A 12,695-nucleotide genomic window follows, 5' to 3' on the forward strand; every position below is an offset into this window, starting at 1 on the left:
AACATTTTTTAAAAACTATTTTTTTAATAAAGAAATTGAAAGCAGGCACTCAACAGATATCTGTATGACAATGTTCATTGCAGCATTATTCACAATAGCCTAAAGATGGAAATAATGCAACTGTTCATCAACAAATGAATGGAGAAACATAATGTGATATATATGCACAATGGAATGTTATTTTGCCTTAAAAAGAAGTGAAGTTCTGATGCTATAACATGGATGGACCTTGAAGACATTATAAGTTTATGCTGGACAGAAAAGGATAAATGTTATTATGGTTCCACTTATATTAGATACCTATACTAGTCAAACTCATAGAGACAACAAGTAGATTAGAGATTAATATGGCAGTTGATGGAAGGGCAATGAGGAGTTATTGCTCAATGATTACAGAGTTTCTGTTTGGGGTAATAAAAAAAGTTTTGAAATAAAAGCAGTGATGGTTGTATAACATTGTGAATGTGATTAATATCACTCAATTTTATACTTAAAAATGGTTAAATTGACAAATTTTGTTATATGCCCCCTACAACATATGATACGTATAACAAAATACCACACATATTCACTAAATAAATATGTATTTATTTATGAACTTTTTAAAATTTACAGTGTAATAGCCTAAAAACCATTGTATAGTTTAAACAGGTGAATTGCATAGCATGTAAATTACAACTCAGTAAAGCTGTTTTTAAAACAAGACAGAGGGGTGCCTGGGTGGCTCAGTTGATTAAGCGCCCAACTTCAGCTCCGGTCGTGATCTTGTGCTCCATGAGTTCGAGCCCCACGATGGACTCTGTGCTGACAGCTCAGAGCCAGGAGCCTGTTTCAGATTCTGTGTCTCCCTCTCTCTCTGCCCCTCCCCCTCTAGCCTGTGCATGTGCGCACGCATGCGTGCCCTCTCTCTCTCTCAAAGATAAACATTAAGAAAATGATAAAAATAAAATAAAAACAAGACAGATTGCCCAAATGGATTAAAAATAAGTTTAAACACACACACACAAATATATGCTGTCTACAAGAGATTCACTTTATTTTTTTTAATGTATTTATGGGGGGGAGCCGAGGGGGTTGGGGAGATAGAGAATCTCAAGCAGGCTCTATGCTGTCAGTGCAGAGCCAGACGCAGGGCTCAGACTTACAAACCATGAGATCATGACCTGAACCAAAATCAAGAATCAGACACTTAACCACCTGAGCTACCCAGGAGCCTCAGCAAGAGAGTCACTTTAGCATCAAAGAAACAAATAGGTTGAAAGTAAAGGATGGAAAAATATATTCCATGTGTATTAGTTCCCTATGACAAATCACCACAAACTAAGTAGCTGAAAATAATGGAAATTTATTCTCTTGAAGTTCTAGACCCAGAAGTCCAAAATAAAGGTGTCAACCAGGTTAATTCCTTCTGGAGACTGAGGGAGAACTCATCTCATGCCTCTCTCCTAGCTTCTGGTTACTGCTGGCATCCTTAGCATTCTGTAGATTATTGGTACATTACTCCAACACCCACCTCCAACTTTACATGGCCTTCTTCTGTGTGTGTCTCTCAAATATCCCTTTTCTTTCTTTTACAAGGACGCCTACCATTGGACCAACCTAAGACCAAAATGATCTCATCTCAAAACTTAATTATATCTGTTAACTTAATTACATCTGCATCAAAGACCCTATTTCCAAATAAGTTTCAGAGTTAGGACTTAGATAAATCTGTCTGTAGTCACTATTCAACCCACTACAATATCCAAATAATAATCAAAGGAGAGCTGGGGCAGCCAGACTAATAGCAGACCAAATAAACTCTAAAAGATCATTACCAAAAACAAAGAATATATTGATAAGAATATCAATCCACCAAGATGTGACAAGTTATAAAACATATATCTACTTAACAAAAAGTCCCAAAATATATGAGGCAAAAACTGGCAGAATTGAGAGATAAATAGACAGTTCTACAATAATAGTTGAAGATTTCAATATGCCATTTCAGTAATGGAGAGAATGACCACACAGATGAATAAAGAAATAGAAGATTCAAACAACACTATAAGCCAACTAGACCTAATAGACATATGTGGAACACCACACCCAACAACAACAACATACATTCTTCTCAACTGCACATGGAAATTTCTCCAGAATAGACCATATATCAGTCCACCAAGCAAGGCTCAATGAATTTTAAAAGATTGAAATCACACAAAGTATGTTATCTGGCTACAATGAAATGAAGCTAGAAATCAATCACAGAAGGAAACTTGGAAAATTCACAAACATGTGGAAACAAAACAACACACTCTTAACTTCTGGGTCAAAGAAGAAATTAAAAGAGAGATAAGAAGATACTTTAAAATGAACGAAAATGAAAACACAATATACCCAATCTCATGCAATACAGGGAAAGTAGTGCTCAGAGGCAAGTTTGTAGCTGAAAATGCTTATATTAAAAAAGAAGAGCAATCCCTATTAAAATAACACCAGCATTCTTCACTGAACTACAACAAACAATCCTAAAATTTGTATGGAACCAGAAAAGACCCCGAATAGCCAAAGCAATCTTGAAAAAGAAAACCAAAGCTGGAGGCATCACAATCCCAGACTTTACAATGTATTACAAAGCTGTAATCATCAAAACAGTATGGTACTGGCACAAAAACAGGCGCTCAGATCAATGGAACAGAATAGAGAACCCAGAAATGGACCCACAAATGTATGGCCAACTAATCTTTGACAAAGCAGGAAAGAATATCCAATGGAATAAAGACAGTCTCTTCAGCAAATAGCGCTGGTAAAACTGGACAGTGACATGCAGAAGAATGAACCTGGACCACTTTCAAAATCCTAGAGGAGAAAACAGGCAAAAACCTCTTTGACCTTGGACACAGCATCTTCTTACTCAACACCTCTGGAGGCAAGAAAAACACAAGCAAAAATGAACTATTGGGACCTCAGCAAGAGAAAAAGCTTCTGCACAGCGAAGGAAACAATCAACAAAACTAAAAGGTAACCAATGGAATGGGAGATGTTAGCAAAGACATGTTGGATAAAGGATTAGTATCCCAAATCTATAAAGAACTTATCAAACTTAACACCCCCCAAAATAAATAACCCAGTAAAGAAATGGGCAGAAGACACAATAGACACTTTTCCAAAGAAGACATTCAGATGGCCAACAGACACATGAAAAGATGCTCAACATCACTCATCATCAGGGAAACACAAATCAAAACCACAATGAGATACCACCTCACACCTGTCAGAATGGCTAACATTAACAACTCAAGCTATAAGAGATGTTGGCAAGGATGCAGAGAAGGAAGTTCTCTTTTGCACTACTGATGGGAATGCAAACTGGTGTAGTCATTCTGGAAAATAGTGTGGAGGTTCCTCAAACATTAAAAATAGAACTACCCCATGACCCAGCAATTGCACTACTAGGTGTTTATCCAAAGGATATAAAAATGCACCCAATGTTTATAGCAACACTATTGACAATAGCCAAAGTATGGAAAGAGCCCAAATGTCCATCGATAGATGAATGGATAAAGAAGATGTGGTACATATATATACAATGGAGTATTACTTGGCAATCAATAAGAATGAAATCTTGCCATTTGCAACTATGTGGATGGAACTGGGGGTATTATGCTAAGTGAAATTAGTCAGTCAGAGAAAGACAAATATCATATGACTTCACTCATATGAGGAATTTAAGATACAAAACAGATGAACATGAGGGAAGGGAAGCAAAAATAATATAAAAACAGGAAGGAAGACAAAACATAAAAGACTCTTAAATATAGAGAACAGAGGGTTGCTGGAGGTGTTGTGGGATAGAGATGGGCTAAATGGGTAAGGAGTATTAAGGAATCTACTCCTGGAATCATTGTTGCAGTATATGCTAACTAACTTGGATATCATTTAAAAATTAATTATTTTTTAAATAAATTTTTAAAATAAATAAATAAGAGCCTGAGCCTGAGTGGCTCATTTGGTTGAGTGTCCAACTCTTGATTTCTGCTCAGGTTATGATCAAGCCCTGCATTGGGCTTTGTGCTGAGCGTGGAGCCTAGTTAAGATTCTCTCTCTCTCCCTCTGTCCCTCTCCCCCAACTTGCACTCTCTCTCTTTCTAAAAGAAGTGAAAGAAGAAAGAGGAGGAGGAGGGGAAGGAGGAAAAGGAGGAGGAGGAGGGGGAGGAGGAGGAGAAGAGGAAGAAGAAGAAAAAGAAGAAGAAGAAGAAGAAGAAAAAGAAAAAGAAGAAGAATCCCAAATCAATAACCTTAACTTATACCTTAAGGAACTAGAAAAAAAAAAAAAGCAAGTTAAACCCAAAGCAAGCAGAAAGAAGGCCACAATGTAAATTAGAGCAGAGATAAATGCAATAGAGAATAGAAAAACAATAAAATCAATGAAAGCAAAAGTTGATTCCTTGAAAACATCAACAACATGGGCAAATTTTTACCTAGACTGACTAAAAAAAAAAAAACCAGAGAAGTTGCAAGTAACTAAAATAAGATTGAAAGTGGGATGATTACTATAGACCTTGCAAAAATAAAGATTACAGGGGCACCTGGGTGGCTCAGTTGGTTAAGCGTCCAACTTCAGCTCAGGTCATGATCCCGCAGTTCATGGGTTCAAGCCCCACATTAGGCTTTGTGCTGACAGCTTGGAGCTTGGAGCCTCCTTTGGATTATGTGTCTCCCTCCCTCTCTGCCCCTCCCCCACTCATTCTCTGTCTGTCTGTCTCTCTCTCTCAAAAATAAACATTAAAAAAATTTTTAAAGATTGTTATAAAAAATATTGTCAAGGAGCACTCGTGTGGCTCAGTTGGTTGAACGTCCGACTTCGGCTCATGATCTCATGGCTTGTAAGTTTAAGCCCCACATCAGGCTCTCTGCTATCAGTATAGAGTCTGCTTCAGAGCCTCTGTCCCCCCCCACCCCCATCTTTCTGCCTCTCCCCACTAGTTCTCTCTCAAATAAACTTAAAAAAAATACTGTGAACAACTGTAAACCAAAAAATTAGGTAATCTAATGAAAAAGACAAACTTCTAGAAGAACACATACTATCAAAATTGACTCAAAGACAAACACAAAAATTGAACAGACCTTTAACAAGAGATTGAATCAATAATCAAAAACCTTCCCCCTAACAAAGCATAGGACCATAAGCCTGCACTAGTGAATTCTACCAAACATTTAAAGAATTAATACCAATGCTTCTAAAACTCCTCCAAAATATAAAAGTGAAGGAAGCACTTCCTAACTCATTCTATGTCATGAACATTACCCTGATACCAAAGCCAGACAAAAACAACACAAAGGGAAACTAGAGACAGCATACCTTATGAATATAGATGAGAAAAATCCTCAAAAAAATACAAGCAAACCTAACCCAGCAGCACAGTAAGAGGATTATACATCATGACCAAGTGGGATATATTTCAGAATGCAAGGGTGCTTCAACATATGAAAATCAATTAATGTACTATACTACATTACCAGAATAAAGGGGGGAAAAAACACATGATAATCTCACTTAATGCAGAAAAAGTATTTGAAAATATCTAACACCTTTTCATGATAAAATCCCTGAACAAATTAGAAGCAAAAGGGAATTTTCCTCAACATAATAAAGGTTTTTTTTATGAAAAATCCAAAGCTAACACACTTAATAGCCATGGCTTTAGTCTTATCTGAAGCTCAGAGTCCTCTGCCAAGTCCATATGGTTATTTGGAGAATTCATTCTCTTGCAGCTATAAAATTCATGGAGGATTGCTGCTGAGAGACAGAGAGAAAGAGAGAGAGAGAGAGAGAGAGAGAGCATGTGCATGTGAGGGAGGGGCAGAGGGAGAATGAGAGAATTTTTTTATTTTTTTAATTTTTAATTTTTTTAATGTTTTATTTTTATTTTTGAGAGAGAGAGACAGTGTGAACAGGGGAGGGTCAGAGAAAGAGGGAGACAGAATCCAAAGACAGGCCCCAGGCTTTGAGCTAGCTGTCAGCACAGAACCCGATGTGGGGCTCGAACCCACGAACTGTGAGATCATGACCTGAGCCGAAGTCAGATGCTTACCTGACTGAGCCACCCAGGCGCCCCAAGAATTTTTTAAAAATTCGAGTTAGTTAACATATAGTGCATGATCGGTTTCAGGAGTAGAATTTAGTGACTCATCACTTACATATAACTCCCTGCTTAATGTCCATCACCCATTTAGCCCATTCCCCCCACTCCCCGTTACCTTCCCTCCAGGAACCCTCAGTTTGTCCTCTGTATTTACAAGTCCCTTATGGTTTGCCTCTCTGTTTTATCATATTTTATATTTTCTTTCCCTTTTCCTATGTTCATCTGTTTTGCTTCTTGAATTCCATGAGTGAAATAATAGTTGCCATTCTTTGAATCATTATGCTTAACATAACACACTCTAGTTCCATCCACATTGTTGCAAATGGCAAGATTTCATTCGTTTTGATCACTGAGTAATACTCCGTTGTATATACATATACCACATCTTCTTTATCCATTCATCTATCGATGGACATTTGGGCTCTTTCCACACTTTGGCTTTTGTCAATAGTGTTGCTATAAACATTGGGTGCATTTTTATATCCTTTGGATAAACACCTAGTAGTGCAATTGCTGGGTCATGGGGTAGTTCTATTTTTAATGTTTGAGGAACCTCCACACTATTTTCCAGAATGACTACACCAGTTTGCATTCCCATCAGTAGTGCAAAAGAGAACTTCCTTCTCTGCATCCTTGCCAACATCTCTTATAGCTTGAGTTGTTAATGTTAGCCATTCTGACAGGTGTGAGGTGGTATCTCATTGTGGTTTTGATTTGTGTTTCCCTGATGATGAGTGATGTTGAGCATCTTTTCATGTGTCTGTTGGCCATCTGAATGTCTTCTTTGGAAAAGTGTCTATTGTGTCTTCTGCCCATTTCTTCACTGGGTTATTTATTTTGGGGGGTGTTAAGTTTGATAAGTTCTTTATAGATTTGGGATACTAATCCTTTATCCAACATGTCTTTGCTAACATCTCCCATTCCATTGGTTACCTTTTAGTTTTGTTGATTGTTTCCTTCGCTGTGCAGAAGCTTTTTCTCTTGCTGAGGTCCCAATAGTTCATTTTTGTTTGTGTTCCCCTTTCCTCTGGAGACATGTCTATTAAGAAGTTGTGTCCAAGGTCAAAGAGGTTTTTGCCTGTTTTCTCCTCTAGGATTTTGATGGTTTCCTGTGTCATATTTAGGTTTTGTAAATGGGATCGATTCCTTGATTTTTCTTTCTGCTGCTTCATTATTGATATATAGAAATGCAACTGATTTCTGTACATTGATTTTAAATCCTGTGACTTTGCTGAAAGCATGTATCAGTTCTAGCAGTTTTTTTGGTGGAGTCTTTCAGGTTTTCCACATAGAGTATCATGTTGTCCATGAAGAGTGAAAGTTTGACTTCTTCCTTTCTAATTTGAATGCCTTTTATTTCTTTTTGTTGTCTGATTGCTGAGACTAGAACTTTCAGTATTATATTGAACAACAGTGGTGAGAATGGACATCCCTGTCATGCTCCTGGCCATAGGGGGAAAACTGTTTTTCCCCATTAAGGATGATACTAGCTGTGGGTTTTTGTATATGGCATTTATGATGTTGAGGGATGTTCCTTCTATCACTACTTGCTTGAGGGCTTTTATCAAGAAAGGATACTGTATTTTGTCAAATATCTTTTCTGCATCTATTGAGAGGATCATGTGGTTCTTATCCTTTCTTTTATTAACATGGTATATCACATTGATTTTCAGATATTGAACCACCCCTGCAGTCCAGGAATAAATCCCACTTGATGGTGGCAAATAATTCTTTTAATGCATGTTGGACTTGATTTCCTAATATCTTGTGGAGAATTTTTGCATCCATGTTCATCAGGGAAAATGGTCTGTAATTCTCCTTTTTAGTGAGGTCTTTGCTTTTGGAATCAAGATAATGCTGGCCTTGTAGAATGAGTTTGGAAGTTTCCCTTTCATTTCTATTTTTTTGTAACAGCTTCAAAAGAATAAGTATTAGCTCTTCTTAAATGTATTATAGAATTCCCTGGGAAGCCATCTGGCCCTGGACTCATTTGTTGGGAGATTTTTGATTACTGATTCAATTTCTTTGCTTGTTATAGGTCTGTTCAAATTTTCTATTTCTTCCTGTTTTAGTTTCGTACTTTATGTTTCTAGGAATTTGTCCATTTCTTCCAGATTGCCCAATTTGTTGGCATATAATTGCTCATAATATTCTCTTATTATTGTTTGTATTTCTGCAGTGTTGGTTGTGATCTCTCCTCTTTCATTCATGATTTTATTTATTTGGGTCCTTTCCTTTTTCTTTTTGACAAATCTGACTAGGGGTTTATCAATGTTGTTAATTCTTTCAGAGGACAAGCTCCTAGTTTTATTCATCTGTTCTATTTTTTTTATTTCAATATCATTGATTTCTGTTCTAATCTTTATTCCCTTTCTCTGCTGGTTTGGGGCTTTATTTGCTGTTTTTTCCTAACTCCTTTAGATGTAAGGTTAGGTTGTGTATTTGAGACATTTCTTGAAGGAGAGAGAGAATCTTAAGCAGGCTCCACACTCAGTGCAGAGGCTGACACAGGGGTCTATCTCAGGAGTGTGAGATCATCACCTGAGCCAAAATCAAGAATCAAATGCTTAACCAACTGAGCCATCTAGACACCCTAGATGCTTGCTTCTTAAAGGCCAGCAGAAGGAAGAGTCTCTGACTTCCTCCATGTCTGACCCTTGGAATCTCTTTCAAAAGGCTCATAAATTAGATTAGGCCTACCCAAAAAAATCTCTCTTTGTATTAACTCAAAGTCGACTAATTAGGGGCTTTACATCTTCAAAATCACTTCACCTTTGCTATATAATGTAACATAATCCAGAAATGATATCCCATCATATTGATATGTCCACCCACACTCAAGGGTAGGGAATTATATAAGGGTATGTACATCAAGGGGAGGAATCTTGAGAGGAAGACATCTCAGAACTCTGCCTACCATAGGCTGTGACCTTTGATGAGGTAGAAAAGGGCATTGCCCTCACCTGTGTTTGGATCTCATTCCCATGCCCTCTGCCCCCACACACACCTCTTCAAGGACTGTAGCCCTGTAGCCCATCAGTTGCACCAGTGTGTATTCAGGTAAGTTTGGAGGTATACAACAAACTACTCTCGTTTCCTGTTGTTGTTGTTGTTGTTGTTGTTGTTACTTAAATGAGTTGCCTTGAGAACTGATTTTAGCACATTCTCACAGCACTTTCACATGACCACTTGTCTACTTTGGGTACATTTACTTGTAAATGAGTATTTGGGAATGAACAGGGGAGGGTGTTTTCACAGATGTCAAGTGGCCAAAAATACTTCTCTTTTCAACTACATATGATGAGAAAGCTGCCTCTTCACATGAGGACAAATTCTATTTAAATATTATTAATATAATTTTGATCTCATACATTTTAGTTGGAATCCATATGATAGTTTATTTTTTCTTTCTTTCTTTCTTTCTTTCTTTCTTTCTTTCTTTCTTTCTTTCTTTCTTTCTTTCTCTCTCTCTCTCTCTCTCTTTCTTTCTTTCTTTCTATATTACACAAAATAAGTATTTGGCTTCTCCCTGGGGAAAGAGGAAGAGGAAGCATCAATTTTATGTTCCTCCAGTGGTGTTAGTCTGTAAATTAATCCTCTCCACAGTAAGACGTTCCCAAATGACTCCAGTTACCTTGGAGGAAGCAGGTTAATTTATCTCCCTATTATGGCTACTACTTGGCTGCCATACCCTGAATCTAATAAACACAAGTTAACCTTGAGGGAAGGTATAGGCAGATTTTTGTTCAAGACTCCAGTGATAAATGTAAACAGTACAGATTGGAAGTGGGGTCTCAGGACCACAAAATCATCTCCCCCCTTGACTACTTCTGAAGCCTTCTTAAAACGCAACTTGTTTCCAGGCATCCACCAGGACCTCCACATGTACATTTCTCCTTTGCAACATGACTTTCTGCCAGCTACTAGAGCCCTTTCTTATCTAAATTCCTTTTCTTATCCTGAAGTCTCTGGCCTCAGTTCCTTGGGTATATTGTAGTCTCCTCCCCCCCACCAAATCAATCAGTTGGAAATCAGATTGCTAGTGCTAAGGTTGAGCTATGTAGGGTTAGGGATAATTAGTGCTAAAGATAGGGCTACAGTTAGTGTAAGAATAAATATTAGAACTGAGCAGTTGCGGTCACAGTGGTTTACTAATAAACCATTTAGTGACATCCACAATTTGTATAACAATCCAAATAGAACTATATATTTATTTTAATTGAATGTAATATAAAATTTATGTTTCATTAAGTGTATGTCTTATGACTTTCAGTTCTGGCATTCTCTATAAGTATAAACCATTCTGTCCTCTGCCTGCTTTCTGTTGCTAATTTGCAAAGAAGGATAAGGGCATAGGGTATTTCCCTATTACTGATAGAATTTTGCTTTATCCAAAAATTAAAGAAAATTTTAAATTAAACTATGAAGTTTAATTCCTCCTAAAAACCCTCAGGGAGTCCACGTAAAAGAGTTCATCTTTTTTCTTAATTTGTCTTTATCTTAATGTAAACACAGATGAGTAGATACAAAAACAACTCTAGATACAGATACAGATATACACACACATGGATTAGTATACATAGACATATTACCTACCTCAGTCAGCTAACAGGGCCTACATATAATGATACTCCAATAGCAAAGACCACACCCAGTGCCTGTATCTTGATTTCTAAATGCTGTTCCTCAGTTTTAAAAATCCTGGGCCTGTTACACACAAAATTTGTGAACATGTCTTCCTATTTAAAACTTGTTTTCCATTACGTCTTAGAATGTTTTGGCCTTTCCTACTTTTAGCTATATATCTTTTCACACGATTTATTCCTTTACAATTAATTTTGTATGTTTCTAAATGACATTTTTACTGTTTAAAAAGTAATAAATGTTCATTGTGACAAGTAATCAAAGAAGTGTAGATAAAAATATTAAAAATCTCTTAACAGGTTTCGTACTATTGAATATTGATTGAAAGAGCTGAAATCTTTAACTTATTTAAAACATCCATACAACAAATGCAGTTGACTCTTGAACAACATGTCACTTATACAAAGATTTTTTTTTATAAATATGATATGGTACTGGGGTGCCTGGGTGGCTCAGACAGTTGAGCTTCTAACTCTTGATTTTGGCTTAGGTCATGGTCCCAGGGTCATGGAATTGAACCTGAAAATTGAGATTTTCTCCCTCTCTCTCCCTTTGCCCCTCTCCCCCACTTGCACACACTCTCTCTAAAATAATAATTTAAAAACCGATATGGTACTGTAAATGTGTTTCTCTTCCTTATGATTTTCTTAATAACACATTCTTTCCTCTTTTACTTTATCACAAGAATATAGTATATAATACATATAACATACAAAACATGTGTTAATCAATTGTTTATGCTATCTGTAAGGCTTTCATCAACAATAGGCTATTAGTTAAGTCTTCAAAGAGTCAAAAGTTATACACAGATTTTTACCTGTGCAGGGGTTGGTACCTCTAACCACCATGTTGTTCAAGGGTCAACTGTACATTGGTAGGCAAAAATGAGCCACTGATATTTATCAATATTTGAATGCTTTTGTAGGACCTTTTTATATTCTCTATTAGTTTCCCAAGACTGCATAGCAAATTATCACAAATTTAGCACTTAAAACAACACTTTTACTATCTAGCAGTTTTTATGTGTCAGGGGTCCGAGTACAGCCTAACTGGGGCTCCGCTCCAGGTCTCACAGGCTTCATGAAGATGTTGGACAGGGTGTGTTTTCATCTGAAGGCTTGACTGAGGAAGAATCTGCTTCTAAGCTTATTTAGGGTGTTTGTTAGAATTCATTTCCTTGCAGTTGTAGGAGTGAAGGCCCCATCTTTTTGCTGGTTGTCAATTAGAGCCTCCTGCCCACCCCCCAACACACACACAAATCCTGGAAGGTGCTGCTAATTCCCTGCTATGTGGTACTCTCCATGAGCGCTTCATATAGCTGTCTGCTTCCTCAAGGTGGCAGGAGAGCCTTTAGCTCCAGTCTACTAAGCTAGTGACACATAAGATAATATAATCACAGAAGTGGTGCCATCTCATCACTTTTACTATATTCTAATGGTTAGTAATAAGTCCCTGGTCCTATCTGTACTCTAGAGAAGGAATTATACACAGGCATGGACACCAGGTGGAAGAAGTCACTGGGGGGTCATGGTGGGATATAAACTGTCATTTCCTCATCTAAATTGGAATATTCTTTTTTTTTTTTTTTTTTTTGAGACAGAGAGAAAGCGTGCATGCACACACAGGTGAGGGACGGGCAGAGAGAGATAGGGAGACTCAGAAACCAAAGCAGGCTCCAGGCTTTACCTGCAAACTGTGAAATCATGACCGTGAGCTGAAGTTGGGCGCTCAAGCAACGGAGCCACCCAGGCGCCCCTAAATTGGAATATTCTCATTTTAAGGAAGTCTGTGAATGTTCTTCTAACAGGAAAGAAAGTTTGATATCTTCAGTCTCAACCATCTTATTTTACGGACTAGGAATTGAGGGTCCAAAAGGCTAAATGGTTTGCCTAATTTTGGTAGATGAGTTCAGAGTTGTTTACT

This window comes from Hyaena hyaena, unplaced genomic scaffold (genome assembly GCF_003009895.1).
Source record: "Hyaena hyaena isolate Hyena2069 unplaced genomic scaffold, ASM300989v1 scaffold_14, whole genome shotgun sequence".
Classification (NCBI taxonomy): Eukaryota; Metazoa; Chordata; class Mammalia; order Carnivora; family Hyaenidae; genus Hyaena; species Hyaena hyaena.